This window comes from Triticum aestivum, chromosome 2B (assembly GCF_018294505.1).
Source record: "Triticum aestivum cultivar Chinese Spring chromosome 2B, IWGSC CS RefSeq v2.1, whole genome shotgun sequence".
NCBI classification, from domain to species: domain Eukaryota; kingdom Viridiplantae; phylum Streptophyta; class Magnoliopsida; order Poales; family Poaceae; genus Triticum; species Triticum aestivum.
The window spans coordinates 128,710,835-128,735,748 of NC_057798.1; positions in this window are offsets into that span (position 1 = coordinate 128,710,835).

Below are 24,914 nucleotides of genomic sequence, written 5' to 3' on the forward strand. Positions count from 1 at the left end.
CCTCAAAGCCTGTTAGAAGGCTGTTGCAGGCTTCGGTCAGCCCACTCTTGGCGAGCTGCACCTTCTGAATCACCACACTCATAACAGTGCGGTGTTCCTCTTTGATGGAGGCGCCATTGAGCGCCTCCATCAAGCTATCCGGCGCCTCCGGTTGGACGGAGGCCGCCGGTGTCCAGGTCTTGCCCTTCTTACGAAGGGGCCGCCCGCCGGACTCCCGAGCCACTATGGGATCCGGAGCCGAGTCCGGTGCAAAGTCCGGGAGGTTGTCCTGCGACACCTCCGGGGCCTCCTCCTCCTGGCGGGTCCCCTCCCGGGATCCCACCTCGGCATCATCCGTGTCACGAGGGTGGAGGCGGTCGGAATAGAATCCATATCCGACGCACCTAAGGACCCGCTCGACGAAGCGGGCAGATCGTCCTTGGGCGGACTGTAGGGTTGTATGCGGCATTAGAAAGACATTGTGTGGCAAAAAAGATAAACCATGAAGTTATTCGGGAGTCCGGATACTCACAATCTCGCCAGGGGCTTGGCCCTTGGAGGCCAGTCCTCGTCGTCGTCACTGGCGTTGGCAGAGCAGTCCGGGGGAAGAGTTTTTCCCTTCTTGGACCCTTCGGCCTCCCTCGTTGGGGAGGCCTTCCTTTTCTTCTCTCCCCCCGCTGGGGAAGAGGCTTTCTTCTTCTCCTCCTCACCTTGGTGAGAGGAGTCGGCCTCGGAGGTGTCATCCGATAGCACCTGAAAACAGGAACTCTTCCGAGTCCCCGTGGCCTTCTTCTTAGCCTTCTTCTCCGGCACCACATGGGGAGCCGGAGCCATCAGCCCCGTCAAACGGGCGTCCGCTGGGTCCTCTGGCAATGGTGCCGGACAGATAGCCTGTTCGGCCTTCTTCAGCCAGTCCTGTCAAAGGAATGGGAGTTTAGATCGCGCATAGAGTCAAACTATGGAAAACAAGCGTCCCTTAAAGGACAAAATCACTTACCTCATCAGCTGGACGCTCCGAGATGAATCCGCGATCTTCGGTAGCGGATGCGGGAGCCTCGGCGCCCTTGAACATCACCTTCCAGACATCTTCGTACGTAGTGTCGAAGAGCCCATTCAAAGTCTGGTGCTGTGCCGGATCGAACTGCCACATGTTGAAGCCCCGTCGTTGGCACGGGAGAATCTGGTGGATGAGCATGACCTGGACTAGGTTGACCATCTTGAGCTTCTTGTCCACTAGCTTTTGGATACAAGCTTGGAGTCCGGTCAGCTCCTCCGAATCACCCCATGTCCGGCCGCTCTCTTTCCAGGAGGTGAGCTGTGTGGGGATGCCGGATCTGAATTCGGGGGCCGCTGCCCATTCGGGGTCACGCGGCTCGGTGATGTAGAACCACCCCGATTGCCACCCCTTGATGGTTTCCACGAAAGTGCCCTCAAGCCAAGTAACGTGGGACATCCTGCCCACCATGGCGCCTCTGCACTCCGCTTGGCTGCCCTTCACAACCTTCGGCTTGACACTGAAGGTCTTGAGCCACAAGCCGTAGTGGGGCTGGATGCAGAGGAAGGCCTCACACACGATGATGAACGCCGAGATGTTGAGGATGAAATTCGGGGCCAGATCATGGAAATCCAGGCCGTAGTAGAACTTGAGCCCCCGGACAATGGGATGGAGTGGGAAGCCCAGTCCGCGGAGGAAATGGGGAAGGAATACTACCCTCTCATGGGGCTTGGGGGTGGGGATGAGCTCTCCCTCGATGGGGAGCCGGTGCACGATGTCGCTGGACAAGTATCCGGCGCTGCGCAGCTTCTGGATCTGCCCCTCCGTGACGGAGGAGGCCATCCACTTGCCTCCCGCTCCGGACATAGTTGGAGAAGGTTGAGGTGAGATGTGCAGGCTTGGGCGCTGGAGCTCGGGTTCACAGAGATGGATAAGCCAAGGAGGAAGAAAGCGCAGGTAATAGGGTTGGATCTTTATCCCCTTATATGGGCGGACGAAAACATGCGTCCCCACCGGCCTGGTAAAACTCGCTTATCCCCCAAGCACCACAATCAATGGCGCGGTTGGGTTACCCACGTCCGTATTGATGGGAATCCCAGAATAAGGGGAACACGATCTCTGCTTCGACAAGACGTGCCAAGGAAACTGCTTCGCTAAACACGTTGAGGTGGTACAATAAAAACGATTTAAGTAAAGGCTTGGTAGTGGTGTGACGTCACACCATCAAATACGTCAGCAGATTGGACTTGTGTAAATATTATTCTCTCTACGGTGGTATGTGGAAATTATTTTTGTAGAGCCGGACACTATCCTGGTGTTCACCATCTTCTATAAATTATTTGGAGGAGGAACCCGCCTTGCAATGCCGAAGACAGTATGCGCGCCGGACTCGTCGTCATTGAAGCCTGGTTCAGGGGCTACCGAGGGAGTCCTGGACTAGGGGGTGTCCGGATAGCCGAACTATCATCATCGGCCGGACTCCAAGACTATGAAGATACAAGATTGAAGACTTCGTCCCGTGTCCGGATGGGACTTTCCTTGGCGTGGAAGGCAAGCTTGGCGATACGGATATGTAGATCTCCTACCATTGTAACCGACTCTGTGTAACCCTAGCCCTCCCCGGTGTCTATATAAACCGGATGGCTTTAGTCCGTAGGACGAACAACAATCATACCATAGGCTAGCTTCTAGGGTTTAGCCTCCTTGATCTCGTGGTAGATCTACTCTTGTAACACACATCATCAATATTAATCAAGCAGGACGTAGGGTTTTACCTCCATCAAGAGGGCCCAAACCTGGGTAAAACATCGTGTCCCTCGTCTCCTGTTACCATCCGCCTAGACGCACAGTCCGGGACCCCCTACCCGAGACCGCCGGTTTTGACACCGACAATCACCCTCTTATTAAAAAGCACCCGCTGGAGAGCACCGCTGTCATTTGCATGCATTACTATTAGTTTATATTGGGTATGACTATGACTGGATCTCTTTCACCATGAATTACAATGTTTAGTCAGTCTTTGATCTTTAAAGGTGTCTGCATTTATGTTTTGCGGTCTCAGAAAGGGCTAGCGAGATACCATCTTGTTATATTATATTATGATTGTTTTGAGAAAGTGTTGTCATCCGAGTTTTATTATTATTGCTCGCTGGTTGATTATGCCATTGATATGAGTAAACATGAGACCTAAGTGTTATTCTGAATATGGTTAGTTCATAATATTTGCTGAAAACTTGAATGCTAGCTTTACATATTTATAACAACAAGAGCAAACAGAGTTTGCAAAAGTTTTTCTTTATCACTTTCAGTTTATCAACTGAATTGCTTGAGGACAAGCAAAGGTTTAAGCTTGGAGGAGTTGATACATCTCCGTCGTATCTACTTTTCCAAACACTTTTGCCCTTGTTTTGGACTCTAACTTGCATGATTTGAATGGAACTAACCCGGCTGATGCTATTTTTAGCAGAACTGCCATGGTGTTATTTTTGTGCAGAAATAAAAGTTATCGGAATGACCTGCAAATCCACGGAGAACCGTTTTGGAATTAATAAAAAATACTGGCGAAATAATTAGCGTCAGGGGGCCCACACCCTGTTCATGAGGGTGGGGGCGCGCCCCCCTGCCTCGTGGGCCCCCTGAACGTCCACCGACCTCAACTCCAACTCCATATATTTGCATTTGCAGAGAAAAAATAGAAGAAGAAGGATTCATCATGTTTTACAATACGGAGCCACCTCCAAGCCCTAGAACCTCTCGGGAGGGCTGATCTGGAGTCCGTTCGGGGCTCCGGAGAGGGGAATCCATCATCGTCGTCATCATCAACCATCCTCCATTACCAATTTCATGATGCTCACCGTCGTGTGTGAGTAAGTCCATCGTAGGCTTGCTGGACGGTGATGGGTTGGATGAGATTTACCATGTAATCAAGTTAGTTTTTTTAGGGTTTGATCCCTAGTATCCACTATGTTTTGATATTGACGTTCCTATGACTTTGCTATGCTTAATGCTTGTCTCTAGGGCCCGAGTGCCATGATTTCAGATCTGAACCTATTATGTTTTCATGAATATATGTGAATTCTTGATCCTATCTTGCAAGTCTATAGTCACCTATTATGTGTTATGATCTGTTAACCCCGAAGTGACAATAATTGGGATACTTACCGGTGATGACCGTAGTTTGAGGAGTTCATGTATTCACTAAGTGTTAATGCTTTGGTCCAGTTCTCTATTAAAAGGAGACCTTAATATCCCTTAGTTTCCATTAGGACCCCGCTGCCACGGGAGGGTAGGTCAAAAGATGTCATGCAAGTTCTTTTCCATAAGCACGTACGACTATATTCGGAATACATGCCTACATTACATTGATGAACTGGAGCTAGTTCTGTGTCACCCTATGTTATAACTATTACATGAGGAATCACATCCGACATAATTATCCATCACCTATCCAATGCCTACGAGCTTTTCACATATTGTGTTTTGCTTAGTTACTTTGCTGTTGCTACTATTACAATTACTACAAAACTGCTACTATTACTTTTGCTATCGCTACCGTTACTTCCATACTACTTTGCTACTAAATACTTTGCTGCAGATATTAAGTTATCCAGGTGTGGTTGAATTGACAACTCAACTGCTAATACTTGAGAATATTCTTTGGCTCCCCTTGTGTCGAATCAATAAATTTGGATTGAATACTCTACCCTCGAAAACTATTGCGACCCCCTATACTTGCGGGTTATCACATGCCCTTTGGGGAGGAGGCCGTCGGGAGGGTCTCGCTGTCCATCTCATCCGGGTCCAGCGAGTCCTCTGATGAAGACCGCTCGACTTTGGACCTGGCCGGACTGCAAAATGCGTGACTCAACATTTTAATACCATGCAATAGTGAGGCTGGATATATGAATATGTTCGAGTTTCTTAGTACTCACGATTTGGCCAGGGGCTTGACCCTGGGTTCCCACTCCGGACTGATGTCGGTGGTCGAGGTGGATTCATCTAGAAGGGAAGCATTCCCCTTCTTAGACATCTCGGCCTCCAAGCGTTTGGAGGCCGCCCTTTTCTTTCTCCCCCTCGCAGGTGGGAATGACTTTCTTCTTCTTCCTCCTCCTCTTCCTCGTCTTCTTCGGCGGAGGAGGGGGCCTCGGCGTCTTCGGACACCACGTCCGAAGTGCCCTTGCGACGGAGACCATCTCTGGTCCCTTGGCCTTCTTCTTGGCCTTCTTCTCTGGCACCTCATAAGGCGCCTGAAATAGCATCTTCGTCAGAAGCGGGTGAGGGAGTCCCGGATTAGGGGGTGTCCGGATGGCCGGACTATGACCTTTGGCCGGAATCCCGGATTATGAAGATACAAGATTGAAGACTTCGTCCCGTGTCCGGATAGGACTTTCCTTGGCGATACGATATGTAGATCTCCTCCCAATGTAACCGACTCTGTGTAACCCTAGCTGTCGGTGTCAAAACCGGCGGATCTCGGGTAGGGGGTCCCGAACTGTGCATCTAGGCGGATGGTAATACGAGACAAGGTACACGATGTTTTACCCAGGTTCGGGCCCTCTTGATGGAGGTAAAACCCTACGTCCTACTTGATTGATATTGATGATGTGGGTATTACAAGAGTAGATCTACCACGAGATCAAGGAGGCTAAACCCTAGAGGCTAGCCTATGGTATGGACAAAAGCCATCTGGTTTATATAGACACCGGAGAGGGCTAGGGTTATACAGAGTCGGTTACAATGGTAGGTCTAAATATCCGTATTGCCAAGCTTGCCTTCCACGCCAAGGAAAGTCCCATCCGGACACGGGACGAAGTCTTCAATCTTGTATCTTCATAGTCTTGGAGTCCAGCCGATGATGATAGTTCGGCTATCCGGACACCCCCTAGTCCAGGACTCCCTCAGTAGCCCCTGAACCAGGCTTCAATGACGACGAGTCCGGCACGCATATTGTCTTCGGCGTTGCAAGGCAGGTTCCTTCTCTGAATAATTTATAGAAGATTGTGAACACCAGGATAGTGTCCGGCTCTGCAAAATAAATTCAACATACCACCATAGAGAGAATAATATTTACACAAGTTCAATCTGCTGACGTATTAGGTGGCGTGACGTCACACCTCTACCAAGCCTTTACTCGAATCGTTTTTATTGTACCACCTCAGCGTGTTTAGCGAAGCGGTTTCCTTGGCACGTCTTATCGAAGCAGAGATTGTGTTCCCCTTATCCCGGGATTCCCATTAATACGGACGTGGGTAACCCAACCGCGCCCATTGCCACGCCCCCTCTATCGAAGGCGGGTTCCAAACGGTCATGGGGACGGCTCTTGGTATTCTCCCTCTTTATAATGAGACGAAGGCCCGTTCTTTTTCTTCAACCCTCAATCGAATCCGCCCCTCGCCCCGAGTTCCAACCCCCAAGGCTCTAGATTCGGGTACTTTCGACCTTCGACAATGGCCGGCTCTGACCTACGAGGCCGGTGGATGCCCTCCTCTGTCACGGAAGAGGACGTGCTCAAGCTGAGAGACACGAGGTACTTAACCTACGAGATCTCGCATAGGTTGCCTGCCCAAGGGCAAGTTATTCCTACTCCCGAGCCCGGCGAGAGTGTTGTGTTCGTGTCTCACCTCCGTCGGGGTTTAGGCTTCCCAATGGATCCCTTTGTTTGGGGGCTCATGTTTTATTATGGGTTGGAATTTCACGACTTGGCTCCGGAGTCCATCCTCCACATCTCATCATTCATTGTCGTCTGCGAAGCCTTCCTCCGCACTACCCCTCACTTCGGCTTGTGGCTCAAAACCTTCAACGTGGAGCCGAAGATGATCGCGGGGCGTCAAGCAGAGTGCGGCGGGGCGGTTATAAACAAGAGGGCCGATGCTCCATGGCCCGAGGGCCTTTTTCAGGAGGAGCTTGGTTTGTGGCAACAGGAGTGGTTCTATATCACCGTTCCCAGGGGCAGCAAGCAGAGGCCGCCGCCCGTCTTTCGCTCGGTCCCTCCACAACGGCTGACGTCATGGGTCAACAAAGGGCTCGACTGGGGGCCGTCCAAAGACGTACCCCTGTTGCAGGGCCAGATTCGAGACCTCCAGGAAGAGGAGATCAATCTGGTCGTAGTGACGCAGGTTATGGTAATTCGGTGCCTTCTGCCCTGCAAACGTCGCCTCCTCCGCCTGTGGGAATTTAATCCGAAGGGACCACAAGCTCTCCAAAACTTCATGGGTTTGACACCCGTGGAGATGTATGAATTCTTCTTCGGATCACAAGAGATGCGTCCGGTCTTGACCGAGGACGCTGGCCTAAGCTGCAATCTCCCGGATACTCAAGTAAGTAGCCCTATGTCTGGACACATTGTCCATTTATTCATCATGGGTTTGCCTTTTAACCAGCTATCCCTTGAACAGGAGTGGATAGCGCAAGCAAAATTGATACGGTGTCCGGCCCCCTCCCTGAGACCACGCCGGATCGCGTGTTAATTAAAATGTTGGAGGTTGCACCTTCGGAGGAGGGCAAAGGGGAGCACAGGGAAACTATCTGCCGAGGAGGCTTGCAGTAAGGGGGGAATCGAGGGTCCCTCCCTCTAGGGGGAGAAGAGGACCGCTTCCGAAGACCCGGAGGCCAAGGCCTCAAAGCGGGGAAGGAAATCACCGGAAGGTCCCGTGCCGGTTAGAGCCCCGACCGCACAGTCTCCCCAAAGGAATCAGCCCTCCAGCAAGCTGTAAGTAAAAAAGGGGGTTTTGTAATAGGGGACATCCCTACTTTATTTCTAAGGTTAACCGAAGTTGTCACCTTGTAGTTCGGATCTCAACCCTTCTTAGCAGAGCTCATCTTCGGGGGACCTTCGTCCGGAGATGATGGAGAGCGAAACGCCTCCATCTGCCGCCCTGTCAGGCGGGGCGGACGACGCCGAGGTGTCGTCACGGAGGGTCTCCCCGAGTCCGGCGGGGCCGAGGAGTTCGGCACCCACTGGAGTATGGCCGGTGGAGCTGCAGGATTTGCTCGAGAGGGCGTCTATCTCAGAAGATCACCACACATTAATGAGTATGGTAATTGAAAGGATCTCATCCGCCAAGAGCGGGTTGTATGAGGCCGTCAAAAGTTTACTGACGGGGTTTGAGGTATGCAACAAATGACATACCTTTTGACAGTTTTGCACATGGAGTGCGCCCTGTATAGATAGTAGCCCCTGAGACATGGTATGATGTCGAAAGTGACAGCGTGCCGAGGATCATTATCTCAGTTATGGAATGTTACCTTTCCCATGCAGGTGGTGGAACGATAGGTGGCCAGCCGGACTGATGGAGCTGCCGAGCTGAAGCGGCAACTCGACGTTGCGGATGCGGACATTGCACTGGTCAATAAACGATTTGACGAGTCACAAGGTAAATGGTTGCTCCGTGGTCACCGAGTAAGGGAGCTGATGCCCGTTTCTTACAATATGTGTGCTTAATGCAGATGGTGCCGCTGCTGTGGAAGACCTTCGAGCAGAGCTTGCTCAAGCCAAGGAGCAAGCCAGGAAAAGTGATGCGGCTGCCTCGAAGGCAGTGGAAGAGCTAAAAGCCGAAAAGGCTGTTCACTGCCAAAGCAGGGAGGAGATGACCAGAATGGCCGTGAGATTAAAAGATGCTACCGACTGCTATGTGGTTCTTGAAAGAGAACGCCGAGCGGAGCAAGAGGACCTGAAGAAAGCCGTCGCTGAAGCCAAGGATGCCCGTAGTGTGATGCGGGCTATGAAGGAGGAACTGTGTCAGGCCGGAGACATTGCGGCTCGAAAGCCCTTTCTGCTACGTAGGAAGTTCACAGATCCGAAGTATGCTCAGTTGGGCCAATTGTGTGGTGCGGAGGATCCTTATCTGGATTTGGCGGCGAGTGCGGCGGACACAGTCGTGCACTTCCGAAGCCAGAAGGATCACGAAATGGAAGAGCTTTTCTGGTCTCAATTCCATAGTCCGGAGCGTCCACTTCCGTTGACTGATCGGTTGGCGGAGTGGGCTAAGCTGAATAGGCTGTCTGGACTTGCCACGACAGATGTGGTGGCTCATCTGTGGCTAGAAAGGCCCAAGCCGGAGAGTTATTTTGGCTTGTTGCAGCAATTCCTTGGGGCAGTGCCGCATATCGAGGCGATGCAGCGGTCGGCATGCATAGAGGGTGCACGGATGGCTCTTGCCCGTGTTAAGACATACTAGGCGGAGATGGATGCCACTACTGTTGCATCCCGGGGTTCGGACAAAGGCCGATTACCCGCCAAGCACTATTTTGAGGAAGTCCTGCAGGGCGCTCGTTTAATAGAGTCACAGTGCTCGAAAGATGTTATGTTCAAATGACGTGTATGATTTGTTTATAATGCAATAACTTTTTATACTTGTGCATTCAAGTATTGAACTATCTCCTGTGTGGCCGTATATGTATGTATAACCTGAAAGATGGCAGTCTTTGGCTTCAGCCCCCACGCACATGGTGCGGGGGTGTTTGCAAAAGAAAAGCGCTTTTTCACACTTACTCCAACGTCTTGGTCCTTTGAAGGAGGTGATAGCGTAGCAAACTAGGCAACCAGACTATAATGCTTTATCACTTTCACTTAGCCATAGGAGCTCGAAGGTGGGGCTACTATATAGCCCCAAGAGGCACCGTGCTTCTCCGAACTCGGGGCGCGTATGTGCCTGACCAGGAAGCGGTCCTTCGTCAAAGCGGAGGAATTCTAAACAATCCAGTAGTCGATCGAGTGGTTGACCAGTCTCTCGCTATATCATGACAGTCAGTTTTCGGCTTTCTCTACTGAGGTGCTCGCCCGGCCGAACCAGGGCACAATCGCAGTAGTTCTCCTGGTGCCGCGTTAGCCGATGGAGCGGAACATGAGGCAGCAAAACACAGGAGCCGGGCAAACCCAACATTTGACCAGAGACATGATTCGGAGCTGATGCATATAAGGCCTAACTCGAGACGCCGAACACTCCCTGAGGTATTCGGTCTTTATGATACCGGGCAGAACAATGCCCTAAGCCCCTAGTGTCCAGGTATGGGCAAGAACTTCTGACGCGGCCGATGCCAAAACGCCAGCCTCCTCCTCGGTTATGGTAAGAAACCGGGGGATGTGTATCAACAAGATATAGTAAGAAAGGTTTACGCAGGGTCTTAATCTGAAAAGAATCCTTGTAACGGGTCCCTGCTGCACGTCTGCGCCTGTGTCTCCGTTGTGCTGTATCCTGGACGGGAGTAGCACGTGCTTCATCTATAAAGGAGAAGAACTTAGTTTGGAAAAATATCGTGCAAAAGATGTATTTAAAACAAAGTATGATAAAGTTGGGCTTTAATGGCTCTCATTGTTTATACGTGCAGCCCCTTGTAAAGAGGTATGCAGCGGGGAAGCCCCTCGTTTATTTATGCCGGACTCGCCTAACCGTGTCCAAGGTCTGAATGACCTGTTTTTAGGGGCTTTGACCAGCAAGGTCGGATTAGTGTGCGGCTGTCAACGCAATTTCATGTTTTCCGTGGTCGATGAACACTCAGATTTAGCCTTTACTGAGGTTATGCCGCGTGGACCAGGCATTTTAAGCATAAGAGATGCGTAATGCGGTATTGTGTTAAAGCGGGCGAATGCTTCGCGTCCTAGTAGTGCTTGATGGCTACTTTTGAATGGGGCGATATGGAAAATGAGCTTTTCGCGATGGAGGTTGTCGGATGAACCGAACACGACCTCTAGTAGTATAGAGCCTGTACATTTGGCGTAAAGGCCAGGTGTCACTCCTTTGAAGGAAGTGCTGCTATGGTGAATTTTGGTAGGGTCTATCCCCATTCTGCGGACGGTGTCCTGGTATAGCAGGTGCCGCACTATGTTTCCGTGTTATCACATGAAGTGAGTTCACTGTTTTGACTTCTAGTGGGAAATTCTTCTGTTTTCCGGTGTGCTACTTGTTGGGTTCGTCGTCGTCTTCGCTTGGTGTGTCGATCCCCTTGCGTTCGGCATTAAGTCGGCCGGACTACTTGAAGACCCAACAATCTCTGTGGGTATGGTTTGCAGGCTTCCCGGGGGTGCTATGTATTTGACATATCCTGTCCAAAATTTTGTTTAGGTTGGATAGCTCGTCATTGTTGTCCTTGGGGGGCAGTGTTTTATTATTCGGCCGAGAGCTTTTCAATCCGGCGTTGACCGCCGTGCTATTTGGTTCATTTTCCTTATTCCAGCGCTGATCTTTTCTGCGTCGTTATTTCCCATTTCCATCCCTGACTTGGGATGTACTCGGGTCACTGGTGCTGCATCTAGCCAGCCAGCTGTCTTCCCCCACGCAAAAGCAGGTCATGAGGCTTGTTAGTGCGGCCATTGTTCTTGGTTTTTCCTGGCCGAGGTGTCTGGCGAGCAATTCGTCTCGGACGTTATGCTTAAAGGCTGCTAAGGCTTCGGTGTCCGGACTGTCGACTATTTGGTTCTTTTTGGTGAGGAACCTATTCCAGAATTTGCGTGCTGACTCTCCGGGCTGTTGAGTTATGTGACTTAGATCGTCTGCATCCGGAGGGCGGACATAAGTCCCCTGAAAATTTGCTCGAAACGCATCCTCGAGCTCTTCCCAACTTCCAATGGTGTTTTACGGGAGGCTTTCGAGCCAATGCCGAGCTGGCCCTTTGATCTTGAGGGGTAAGTATTTTATGGCATGGAGGTCATCTCCTCTGGCCATATGTATGTGTAGGATATAATCCTCAATCCAGACTCCGGGGTTTGTTGTTCCATCATATGCCTCTATGTTTACGGGTTTGAATCCCGCTGGAAATTCATGATCCAGTACCTCATCGGTGAAACATAGTGGGTGTGCGGCGCCCCTGTATTTGGGTGTGCCGTTGTCTTCAAACACTCGGAGGGTTGTGTTGCTTCCTGGAGTCTTCTTTTTTGGCCCATAGATGGACCTGACCAGGTCATCCTTTTTGCGAGGATCCTTATGTGGATCGTGTGCCGGCTTGTGTGCAGCGCCCCTTGCCGCTCTTAGCCTGTCATCTGGTCGTCTATCCGGCCAGGCGGCCACTTTCTTTTTTGACTGTGGGGGCTCTACAGCCTCCTCGTCAAATTCGGGCAACAGCTTGCGCTTCGGATAGCTCTTTGCCTGGTGACTATCACCATATTTATCTGCGGTATTGAGTACTTTGCTCCATCTCATTCTGAGTGCGTCCTCCGCTGTTTTGAGCTTCCTCTTTTGCTTCTTCAAACTTCTTGCAGTGGCGACGGGCCTTTTATGAAGGTTCTTATGCTCCCGTGATGTGTCCGGTGCGAGATCGTCTAGACTGTTGTTTTCGCCGGGGATGGGTTGCTTGTCCAATTCATCCTGTTTGGATGGTTGCTTGGTGGCATGTTCGTCGTCCACTGCTTCGCCCTGCTCTAAGGCCGGGTCAGTATGGGTGCCGTTGTTATCGAGGCGGGACTTCGGGCGGCGCTTGCGTCGCTGTTTTGGTTGTTTGTCGGGGGAGTTGTCCTTCGCCACGTCCCGTTTTTCCTTGTTATCGCTTCCTTTTGGCGCGTCCACCATGTATACGTCGTGAGTTGAGGTGGCTTTCCCGTGCCCAGTAGGCGCTGGTTCTTGGTCGTCTCCGGCATCATTGTCCATACCGTCGATGTCTTCAGAGTCGAAGTCTAGCATGTCGGTTAGATCGTCGACAGTGGCTACTAAGTGGGTGGTGGGTGGGCTTTCAATTTCTTCGTCGTCCGCATCCCAACCATCCTGACCGCAGTCTGGCTAGGGCTCTCCTGATAACGAGAGATACTTTAGCAAACTCAGGATGTCGCCGAAGGGTGAGTGTTGAAAGATGTCTGCAGCGGTGAACTCCATGATCGGCGCCCAATCGGATTCGATTGGAGGTTCGGAGTCCGGCGAGGAGTTCGGCACCTCGGAGTCACGAGCTTCATGAGGGACAAGGTCAGTGTTCGGCTCTATCGCCGTAGAGGTTGCAGCCCCCGAGGCGGTGTCTAGCCACCCGTCCTCGATCTGCGCAGTCGGCTCCGAATTGAAGATCGGAGCGGACTTGTGTGCGGCCTCTAGGGTACTGTCCGGCTGCAGAGCTAAATCATGCCCGTCGTGAAAATGCGGCGTGCTCGGCTGTGGCTCGAATCCATCGAAGATCAAGTCCCCGCGGATGTCAGCTGTGAACTTCAAACTTCCAAATCTGACCTGACAGCCAGGGGCGTAGCTTTCGATCTGCTCCAAATGGCCAAGCGAATTGGCCCGCAGTGCAAAGCCGCCGAATACGAAGATCTGTCCGGGGAGGAAGGTATCACCCTGGACTGCGTCGTTGTTGATGATCGAAGAAGCCATCGAGCCTATCGGTGACGACACAGAGGAACTCTCAATGAAAGCACCAATGTCGGTGTCAAAACCGGCGGATCTCGGGTAGGGGGTCCCAAACTGTGCGTGTAGGCAGATGGTAACAGGAGACAAGGGACACGATGTTTTACCCAGGTTCGGGCCCTCTTGATGGAGGTAAAACACTACGTCCTGCTTGATTGATATTGATGATGTGGGTATTACAAGAGTAGATCTACCACGAGATCAAGGAGGCTAAACCCTAGAGGCTAGCCTATGGTATGATTGTTGTTTGTCCTATGGACTAAAGCCATCCAGTTTATATAGACATCGGAGAAGGCTAGGGTTATACAGAGTCGGTTACAATGGTAGGAGATCTACATATCCGTATTGCCAAGCTTGCCTTCCACGCCAAGGAAAGTCCCATCCGGACACGGGACAAAGTCTTCAATCTTGTATCTTCATAGTCTTGGAGTCTGGCCGATGATGATAATTCGGCTATCCGGACACCCCCTAGTACAGGACTCCCTCACTAGCCCTCTCCGGTGTCTATATAAACCGGAGAGTTTTAGTTCCTAGGACGAACAACAATCATACCATAGGCTAGCTTCTAGGGTTTAGCCTCTCTGATCTCGTGGTAGATCAACTCTTGTACTACCCATATCATCAATATCAATCAAGCAGGAGTAGGGTTTTACCACCATCGAGAGGGCCCGAACCTGGGTAAAAACATTGTGTCCCTTGTCTCCTATTACCATCCGCCTAGACGCACAGTTCGGGACCCCCTACCCGAGATCCGCCGGTTTTGACACCGACATTGGTGCTTTCATTGAGAGTTCCTCTATGTCGTCACCTTTAGGCCAGATGACTTATTCGATCATCAACCACGACGCGGTCCAGGGTGAGACTTTTCTCCCCGGACAGATCTTCATATTCGGCGGCTTCGCACTGTGGGCCAATTCGTTTGGCCATCTGGAGCAGATCGAAAGCTACGCCCCTGGCCATCAGGTCAGGTTTGGAAGTTTAAACTACACAGCCGACATCCGCGGGGACTTGATCTTCGACGGATTCGAGCCACAGCCGAGCACGCCACACTGTCATGATGGGCATGATTTAGCTCTGCCGCCGGACAACGCGCAGAGCGTCGCTCAGATGCCCGCTCCGACCATTAGCTCGGAGCCGACTGCGCCAGTTGGGGCCGGACGGCTGGACGCCGCCCCAGGAGCCGCAATCTCCACGGCGATAGAGGCGAACACCAGCATAGTCCTTTGCGAGGCCTATGACTCCATGGTGCCAGACTCCGTTCCTAATTCCGAACCTCCCGCACCTCTTCTGATTGAACCCGATTGGGCTCCGATCATGGAGTTCACCGCCACAGACGTCTTTCAGCACTCGCCCTTTGGCAATATCCTGAATTCACTAAAGTCTCTCTCTTTGTCAGGAGAGCCCTGGCCGGACTATGGTTAGCATGGTTGGGATGCGGACGACGAAGAAATTCAAAACCCACCCACCTCCCACTTCGTAGCCACTGTCGATGATTTAACCGACATGCTCGACTTCGACTCCGAAGACATCGACGGTATGGACGCCGATGAAGGAGACGACCAAGAACCAGCACCTATAGGGCACTGGAAAGCCACCTCGTCATATGACATATACATGGTGGACACCCCCAAAGCAGGGGATGGCAATGAAAGCACAGAGGATGACCCCTCCAAGAAGCAACCCAAGCGCCAACGTCAGCGGCGCCGCTCAGCAAAAACGGCGAGTCCGGCACCGGAGATAACAACACGCCGAACAGTGCCGAAGACAACCCCCTGCAGCAGGATTCAGCGCAGGAGAACGAAGGAGCCAACCCTCATGAGAGAGCTGCGGACAGGAAGGTCGAGGACGACAGTTATATGCCTCCCTCCGAAGACGAGGCAAGCCTCGATGACGATGAATTCGTCGTGCCAGAGGATCCCGTCGCACAAGAGCGTTTCAAACGCAGGCTTATGGCCACGGTAAGCAGCCTAAAGAAAAAACAACAGCAGCTTCGAGCTGACCAAGACTTGCTAGCCGACAGATGGACCGAAGTCCTGGCGGCCGAAGAGTATAAACTCGAACGCCCCTCCAAGAGCTACCCAAAGCGCAGGCTGCTACCCCAACTTGAGGAGGAAACAACTAAACCTACATCACCAGCGTACGATGCGCCCGATCGGCCACCCCGTGGCCGTGACAGAGAGGCCTTCCGGCCCTCGACCCAAGCCGCACCCTGGCACCGCTCAAAAAATACCAGAGTGCAGGGAGACGCAACAGACCTGCGAGACATATTGGAGAATAAGGCAAGGCAAACAAGATCGATCTACGGATCGCGTGGGTGCCCCACGTCACGTGACGATAACCGTCACGCCAGATATGACAAATACGACCAGGCCGAACTCAAAAGACAAAGCTCATCTGAGCTGCGTCGCGATATAGCCCAGTACAGGGGCGCCGCACACCCACTATGCTTCACAGACGAAGTAATGGATCATCAAATCCCCGAGGGTTTTAAACCCGTAAACATCGAATCATAGGATGGCACAACAGATCCCGCGGTATGGATCGAGGATTATCTCCTTCATATCCACATGGCCCGTGGTGATGATCTACATGCCATCAAATACCTCCCGCTCAAGCTTAAGGGACCAGCTCGGCACTGGCTTAACAGCCTGCCAGCAGAGTCAGTTAGTTGCTGGGAAGACCTGGAATCCGCATTCCTCGACAACTTCCAGGGCACTTATGTGCGACCACCAGACGCCAATGACCTCAGCCACATAATCCAGCAGCCAAAGGAATCGGCCAGACAATTCTGGACACGGTTCCTAACAAAGAAAAATCAAATAGTCGACTGTCCGGACACCGAGGCCCTTGCAGCCTTCAGGCACAACATCCGAGACGAATGGCTTGCCCGGCACCTAGGACAGGAAAAGCCGAAATCTATGGCAGCTCTCACGACACTCATGACCCGCTTTTGCATGGGAGAAGACAGCTGGTTAGCTCGTAGTAATAACATAACCAAGAGCCCTGGCAATTCGGATACCAAGGACAACAACGGCAGGTCACGACGCAACAAGCACAAGCGCCGCATTAACAGTGACAACACTGAGGATACGGCAGTTAATGCCGGATTCAGAGGCTCTAAACCCGGTCAGCGGAAGAAGCCATTCAAAAGAAATCCCTCGGGCCCATCCAGCTTAGACCGGATACTCGATCGCTCATGCCAGATACATGGCAACCCCGAACAACCAGCCAACCACACCAACAGGGATTGTTGGGTGTTCAAGCAGGCCGGCAAATTAAGTGCCGAAATCAGAGACAAGGGGCTGCATAGCGATGACGAGGAGGGGCCCCGGTCGCCGAACAACAGAGGACAAAAGGGAGCGGAAGCGTGCGGAAGGTGAACATGATATACGCAACCCATATCCCTAGAAGGGAGCGGAAGCATGCCCTCAAGGACGTCTATGCGCTGGAGCCGGTCGCCCCGAAGTTCAACCCATGGTCCTCTTGCCCGATCACTTTTGATTGAAGGGACCACCCCACTAGCATCGGTCACGGCGGATTCGTCGCATTGGTCCTAGACCCAATCATTGACGGATTTCACCTTACTAGAGTCCTCATGGACGGCGGCAGCAGCCTGAACCTGCTTTATCAGGACATAGTGCAGAAAATGGGTATAGATCCCTCAAGGATTAAACCCACAAAGACAACCTTTAACGGAGTCATACCAGGTGTAGAAGCCAGCTGCACAGGCTCGGTTACACTCGAACTGGTCTTCGAATCCCCAGATAATTTCCGAAGTGAAGAGTTAATCTTCGACATAGTCCCATTCCGCAGTGGCTATCATGCCCTGCTCGGACGAACCGCATTCGCGAAATTCAATGCGGTGCCGCACTACGCATATCTCAAGCTCAAGATGCCAGGCCCTCACAGAGTCATTACGGTAAACGGAACACCGAACGCTCCCTCTGAACGGAGGAGCACATGGCGGCCCTGGCGGCGGAAGTTCAAAGTAGCCTATCAAGGAAATTCCCCAATCCGGGTGTTAAGCGTCCGGACAACGTCAAGCGCGCCCGAAGTAACCTACAACAAAACCGGCTGGCACGCTCTGATCAAGCATAGCAGTGCGGCCCCAACCCCAGCCCTCGCCAGATGGAATAGCGTTACCACGCGTACATAACTACGCTCTGGAAATACCATGGGCATAAGGGGAGGGGCACAACTACGACACTCCCAGAATGCGGCTTAACCGCACTAGGGGCTCCCTATTCTGTCGTTTCCATTTTTTAATTTATTTCAGGACCCAACTATCCGAAAGGCCTGTCCGGCAATACACTTGCCGAACACACGATGCAACAGCCAGGGAGAGCACAAGCCACGTCAAATATCCAGGTGGTCTCTATAACGAGCTAAATACCCGTTTTACTTAAAGGTCTAACAGCCTGCCCCTGGAGGGGGATATGTCAAATAATCCCACCCCTTGCTTACCGCACTATTTGTAGCGTTCTGCTTTCATAGCAGTCCCCCTTCAATAAACAATATATAGCTCTTATCTATTATTGTATTCATCTATTTTTATACAAATATGTTCAGTCATGACATTTTGCAACTGTACACTCTGGTGCGGCCAATACACCAGGGGCTTCAGCACCCCATAATACGGTGTGAGAAGACCGAACACTCTCATGAGTGCGGCACCCCGAACTTATAGCACTATATGCATCGGCTCCGAATCATGTCTTGGGTCAATAGTTGGGTTTGCCCGGCTCCCATGTTTTGGTACCTTATGTTCCGCAATGTTGGCTAAGGTAGCGCTGGGAGAACTACTGCGATTGTGCCCCAGTTGAGCTGGGTTAACACCTCAGTAGAGAAAGCTAAAACTGACCGTCATGATAATGCGAGAGACCGATCGCTGTTCGCGAGGTTTTTCGAGTCCTAAAGGACTTATGCCGCTTCGAGCGAGGAACCGGATTTATCCGGCCCAGGCGTGGATAGCGCCCCGAACTCGGTCTTCCGACTACTAGGGGCTTCGCCGAAATTTAAAATTATAGAATTCTATGGCTAAATGAGAGTGATAAAGCACTATAATCCCGATGGCCTTGTTCGTTATGCTGAACGCCTCCCTAGATGGACCCAAGAATGGGAACAAGAGCGCTCAGGTTTATCCCGAACACCCCAGCACTCGTGGCATGGGGGCAGAAGCCGACGTCTTGCATCTTTCATATTTAATAAATGGCCGCACAGAAGGTAATATTTTAAATTAACAAGCGTTGCTTAGCACATATGAACAAAGTTTTCAGCGCACAGGATAACAGATGCGAGTCTACTCAAGTATTACATCTTTGGAGCATTCACCCGCTATAATACGGGCACCCTTCAGGACGCCCTCATAATACATCTCGGGCATGCGATACTCCTTGCCCAGCGGTGGCGGGTCCATCACAAGCTTCTTGGCGTCCATCTTCCCCCAGTGCACTTTAGCACGGGCAAGGGCCCGACGGGCACCTTCAATACAGACGGAGCGCTTGATGACTTCAATCCAGGGACAAGCGTCCACCAGCCGCCGCACTAGACCGAAGTAGCTCCCAGGCATGGCTTCTCCTGGCCACAACCGAACTATGAGGCCCTTCATGGCCTGTTCGGCCACCTTGTGGAGCTCGACCAGCTGCTTCAGCTGGTCGCTCAGGGGCACCAGATGTCCGGCCTCAGCATATTGAGACCAGAACACCTTTTCCGTCGAGCTCCCCTCCTCGGCGCAGTAGAACGCGGCAGCATCAGACACACTACGGGGTAGATAGACGAACGCTCCTGGAGAGCTCCCGATTCGGGTAAGTAATAGATAATTCACTTTTATATGCTTGCTTTGCATAAAGAATACCTTATCCGCTGCTATCTTCTTTATCGGCTCGATCTCCTGGAGGGCGTTCTGGGCTTCGGCCTTAGCGGTTTTGGCACTCGCAAGAGCCAAGGCAAGCTCGGACTCTCGAGTCTTCGAGTCACGCTCCAAACTCTCATGTTTCTCCACGAGAGCATGGAGCTCTAGACGCACCTCTGCCACCCGCGCCTCCTGTTTCTCTCACTCGGTGTGCTCCAAGGCCGCACTGTTTTCGGTCTTGAACATCGCCTCCTTCAGTGTCGCCACCTCGATCGTGGTCCCTGCAACATTCACGTTGGTCCTGCCATTATTTGCTACCAGGTATTTCTATATACATTTACATAAAGGTATTACGTACCCTCCTTGTCCTCGAGCTGCTTCTTGGCACGGCCGAGCTCGTTCTCGGACCGTTTGAGGCTCTTCTTCAATGTATCGACCTTCGCAGTCAGTGCAACAAAGGTCAGCAGTGCAGCCTGCATTCCCAGATTGACACATTTATGTTAGACTCCTGCGTTTATCTTTTTAGATCCTCAGCTCGGCTTTTCTTTTCGAACACCGAACTGAGCATCAGGGGCTATTGTCTATGCGGTAACATTTTTATATGTTTTACATACCTCAAAGCTTGTTAGCAGGCTGGTATAGGCTTCTGTCAGTCCGCTCTTGGCGGACTGAACCTTCTGAATCACCGCACTCATAATAGTGCGGTGCTCCTCGTTGATGGAGGTGCCGTTAAGCACCTCCAGCAAATTGTCCGGCATCTCCGGTTGGATGGAGGCCGTCGGCGTCGTAGGCACGCCTTTCTTGCGAAGGCGCCGCCTGCCGGACTCTGGAACCGTTGCCGGTTCCGGAGCAGTGTCCGCCCCAGGGACGGACTTAGACCCCTCTGGGGTTTTACCCCCTTCAGGCCTGGAGTCTAGAAGGTCGCCTTGTGGCGCCTCCAGGACCACCTCCTCCTGGCTTAGCCCCTTTTGGGACTCCTCCTCAGCGTTGTCTGTGGAGAGAGGGGAGGAGGCCGTCGGAAGTGAAGCGCTATTCACGTCCGACGAGTCTAGGGAGCCGCTCGATGAATCGACGAGCTAAGCCCGGGGTGGACTGCATAATTGAATTCATCATCAGAAGGTGCCATACATCGGAGGAGCGCCATAAGTTATTCTGGTATTCAGATACTTACGATTTTGCCAGGGGCTTGACCCTGGATGGCCATTCCTCCCCGCCGTCTTCGGCATCGGAGGCGTAGTCCGTCAGAAGGGTCCTCCCCTTCTTGGACCCTCCGGCCCCCCTAGTTGGGGCAGCTTTCCTTTTCTTTCCTCCCCTCGCTGGAGGGGGAGAGGCTTCTTCTTCTTCTTCTTCTTCTTCCTCCTACTCGTCCTTAGAGGTGGAGGGTGCTTCGAGGTTGTCGGGCGATGAATCCGACACCACCATGCGTCGGGAACTCTTTTGGGTCCCCGTGGCCTTCTTCTTGGCCTTCTTCTCCGGCACGACGTGAGGTGCCGGAACCAGCAGCTTCGTCAAGCGCGCGTCTGCTGGGCCTTCGGGCAAAGGGGCCGGGCAGTCAAACTGTTCGGATGTCCTCTTCCAGTCCTGTCAAAGGAGCAGGAGTTTAGATCCTGCATGAATCAAACCATGAAAATCAAGTGTCCCAAGAAAGACTAAAAGGCGGGCTTACTTCGGTGGCTTTTTGCGCTTGGCGCAGAATCCGTGATCCTCTGTGACGGGTGGGGAGACCTCGGAGCTCTTGAATAGCACCTTCCAAGCGTTCTCGTGCTTTGTGTCGAAAAGCCGGGACATAGTCTAGTGCTGGGCCGGGTCGAACTCCCACAAGGCGAAGGCCCGTCGTTGACACGGAAGAATCCGGCGGAAGAGCATGACCTGGACTATGTTGACAAGCTTAACCTTCTTGTTCACCAGGTCTCGGACGCAGGTTTGGAGTCCGGTAACCTCTCCCGGACTACCCCATGACAAGCTCGTCTCCTTCCAAGATGTGATCCGAGTGGGGATGCCGGATCGGAATTCGGGGACCGCTGCCCATTCAGGGTCACGCGGCTCGGTGATGTAGAACCACCCCGATTGCCATCCTTTGATTGTCTCTACGAAGGCACCCTCGAGCCATGTGACGTTGGCTATTTTGCCCACCATGGCGCCTCCGCACTCCGCTTGACATCCACCCACGACCTTCGGCTTGACACTGAAGATCTTCAGCCATAGGCCAAAGTGAGGCTGGATGCGGAGGAAGGCCTCACATACGACGATGAACGCCGAAATGTTGAGGATGAAGTTCGGGGCCAGATCGTGGAAGTCCAGGACGTAGTAGAACATAAGCCCCCGGACGAACGGGTGAAGGGGAAAGCCCAGTCGCGGAGGAAATGGGGGAGAAACATGACCCTCTCATGGGGCCTAGGGGTGGGGACGAGTTGCCCCTCCTCGGGAAGCCGGTGCGCGATGTCGTCGAACAAGTATCCGGCCTTCCTCAACTTTTTGATTTGCCCCTCCGTGACGGAGGAGGCCATCCATCTACCTCCCGCTCTGGACATGATTGGAGAAAGGTCGAGGTGGGAAGTGCGGACTTGGGCGCTGGAGCTCGAGTGCGCGGATGGACAAGCAAGGGAGGAAGAAGGCGTGAATGGAAAGGGTGGATCCTTATCCCCTTATATGGGAGGCCGAGACTATGAGCCCCCACCAGCCTAGTAAAACTCGCTTATCTCCCAAGCGCCGCGGTTAATGGCGTGGTTGGGTTACCCACGCCCGTATTGATGAGAATCCCGGAATAAGGGGAAACGATCTCTGCTTTGACAAGACGTGCCAAGGAAACCGCCTCGCTAAATGCGTTGAGGTGGAACAGTAAAACGATTCGAATAAAGGCCCGACCGTGGCGTGATGCCACGCTGCGGAGTACGTCAGCATATTAGATTTGTGCAGATATTATTCTCTCTACGGTGGCATGTGGAACTTATTTTGCAGAGCCGGACACTATTCTTGTGTTTAACATCTTCTATGGAGTATTTGGAGGAGGAACCCGCCTTGCAATGTCGAAGACAATTTGCGCGCCGGACTCGTCCTCATTGAAGCCTGGTACAGGGGCTACTCAGGGAGTCCCGGATTAGGGGGTGTCTGGATGGCCGGACTCCCGGATTATGAAGATACAAGATTGAAGACTTCGTCCCGTGTCCGGATAGGACATTCCTTGGCGTGGAAGGCAAGCTTGGCGATACGATATGTAGATTTCCTCCCATTGTAACTGACTCTGTGTAACCCTAGCCCTCTCCGGTGTCTATATAAACCGAAGAGTTTTAGTCTGTAGGATGAACAACAATCATACCATAGGCTAGCTTCTAGGGTTTAGCCTCTCTGATCTCGTGGTAGATCAACTCTTGTACTACCCATATCATCAATATTAATCAAGCAGGAGTAGGGTTTTACCTACATCAAGAGGGCCCGAACCTGGGTAAAAACATCGTGTCCCTTGTCTCCTGTTACCATCCGCCTAGACGCACAGTCCGGGACCCCCTACCCGAGATCCGCCGGTTTTGACACCGACAGCGGGGTTTCTGGGCCTTTGGGAAGCGGAGACGGACCGTTAATCCGCTCCGCTATCTCTATCCAGGCTTGAACAAATCAATGGGGAAGCTTAGACTACCTCCTCAAATACGCCAGTGAAAAGTGTACTTTGAAACTATGTCAGAACTTACCGGATTAGCCTGGCGTTTCAGGCTAAGCCCATGATCCTCGGTCGTAGGTAGTGGTGTCTCGCCGGCCTTAAAAATCACCTTCCAAATGCCCTCGTGCATTGTGCCAAAGAGCTCTAGTACCGTACGGTGCTTGGCCGGATCGAATTCCCACAATTTGCAAGACCGGTGTTGGCACGGAAGGATCCGGCGAATGAGCATAACCTGTATCACGTTGAGGAGCATGATTATCTTGTTTATCATGTTATGGATGCACGTCTGGAGCCCGGTCAACTCGTTCGAAGAGCCCCATGCCAGGCCCTTCTCTTGCGAGGAGGTGAGCCGCATTGGGACTCCAGATCGGAATGTGGGGGCCGCCGCCCATTTGGTATCGCGCGGCTCGGTGATGTAGAACCACCTCGATTGCCACCCCTTTACCATCTCCACAAACGAGCCTTTAGGCCAGGTAACATTGGGCGTCTTGCCCACCATGATGCATCCACACTCGCTTGTGGCTTCACATTGAAAGTCTTCAGCCATAATCCGAAATGAGGTGGGATGCAGAGGAAGGCCTCGCACACGATAATAAATGTCGATATGTTGAGGATGGAGTTGGGGGCCAGATCATGAAAGTCCAGCCCGTAATAATGCATCAGTCTGCGAATGAATGGATGGAGAGGAAATCGCAGCCAGCGGATGAAGTGAGAGACAAACACTACCCTTTCGTAGGGTTCTGGGTGGGGACAACTTGTCCCTTGGTCGGAAGCCGATGGGTGACATTCATGGCTAGGTATCCGGCCTCCCGGAGCTTCTTGATGTCCTTCTCCTTGAAGGAGGAGGCCATCCACTTGCCTCCTGCTCCAGGTCTGGACATATTCGGAATACTTTTTTGGCGGAGAAGGCGAAAGCTTGGACGCTGGAGGTCGAGATTGGATGAGCAGATGAAGGACAAGGCGTGGGCGAAGAAGGGGAATCATTATCCCTTTATAAAGGCAGTGAAAATCGTATGCCTCCCCATTTGCCCTAAAACTCGCTTATTCCCCAAGCGCCGTGCTGATGACATGGTTGGGTTACCCATACCCGTATTGATGAGGATCCCGTGATAAGGGGGACACGATATCTGCTTTGACAAGGACAATCTTGTGGTAGGGACAAGGACAATCATAATCATAGGCTAGCTCCTAGGGTTTATCCATTACAATCTCGTGGTAGATCAACTCTTGTAATACTCATATCATCAAGATCAATCAAGCAGGAAGTAGGGTATTACCTCCATAGAGAGGGCCCAAACCGGAGTAAACATTGTGTCCCCCGCCTCCTGTTATCGTTAGCCTTAGACGCACAGTTCAGGACCCCCTACCCGAGATCCGCTGAATTTGACGCTCACAGGCTTTCCTCCACTGAAAGGCGGCTTGCAATTACCGTTGCGGCGCTAGTTTTTATACCCAATGTTGGTGTTAGCTACTAGATTTGACCCGCCAACGAGGTGCATCCGCTTACCACCATTACCTTGGTTATTGCCATTATTCCCTGCTACATTCTACTGTTGACCCTTACCACTGCAATTATTCTTGCCCTTCTTGGATTTTTCATCATCCAAACCAGGGTCCTTTGTGCTATCAGAATCTGCATATTTATTGAGAGCCACCATGAGTTCCCCCATGTCCTAGCAAGTGCGCTTGAGCCACCCGAGCTTCTGCTTAAGGGGGACTGAGTGACAGTTCTTTTATAAGATCGGTACTGCCTAACCCTCCGCAATACTATGAGACGAGTGAATAATAGTGGAGATTGATACATCCATTTTGCATCATGCTTTTATATTGATACTTATTGCATTATGGGTTGTTATTGCACATTATAGCACAATACTTATGACTTTTCTCTCTTATTCTACAAGGTTTACATGAAGAGGGAGAATGTCGGCAGCTAGAATTCTGGGCTGGAAAAGGAGCAAATTTTAGAGACCTATTCTGCATAACTCCAAAAATCTTGAAACTTCACAGAGAGTCATTTTGGAATTAATAAAAAATATTGGGGGAAGAAAGCATCAGAGAAGGGCCACCAGCCATCCACGAGGGTGGGGGGAGCGCCCCTGCCTTGTGGGCCCCTGT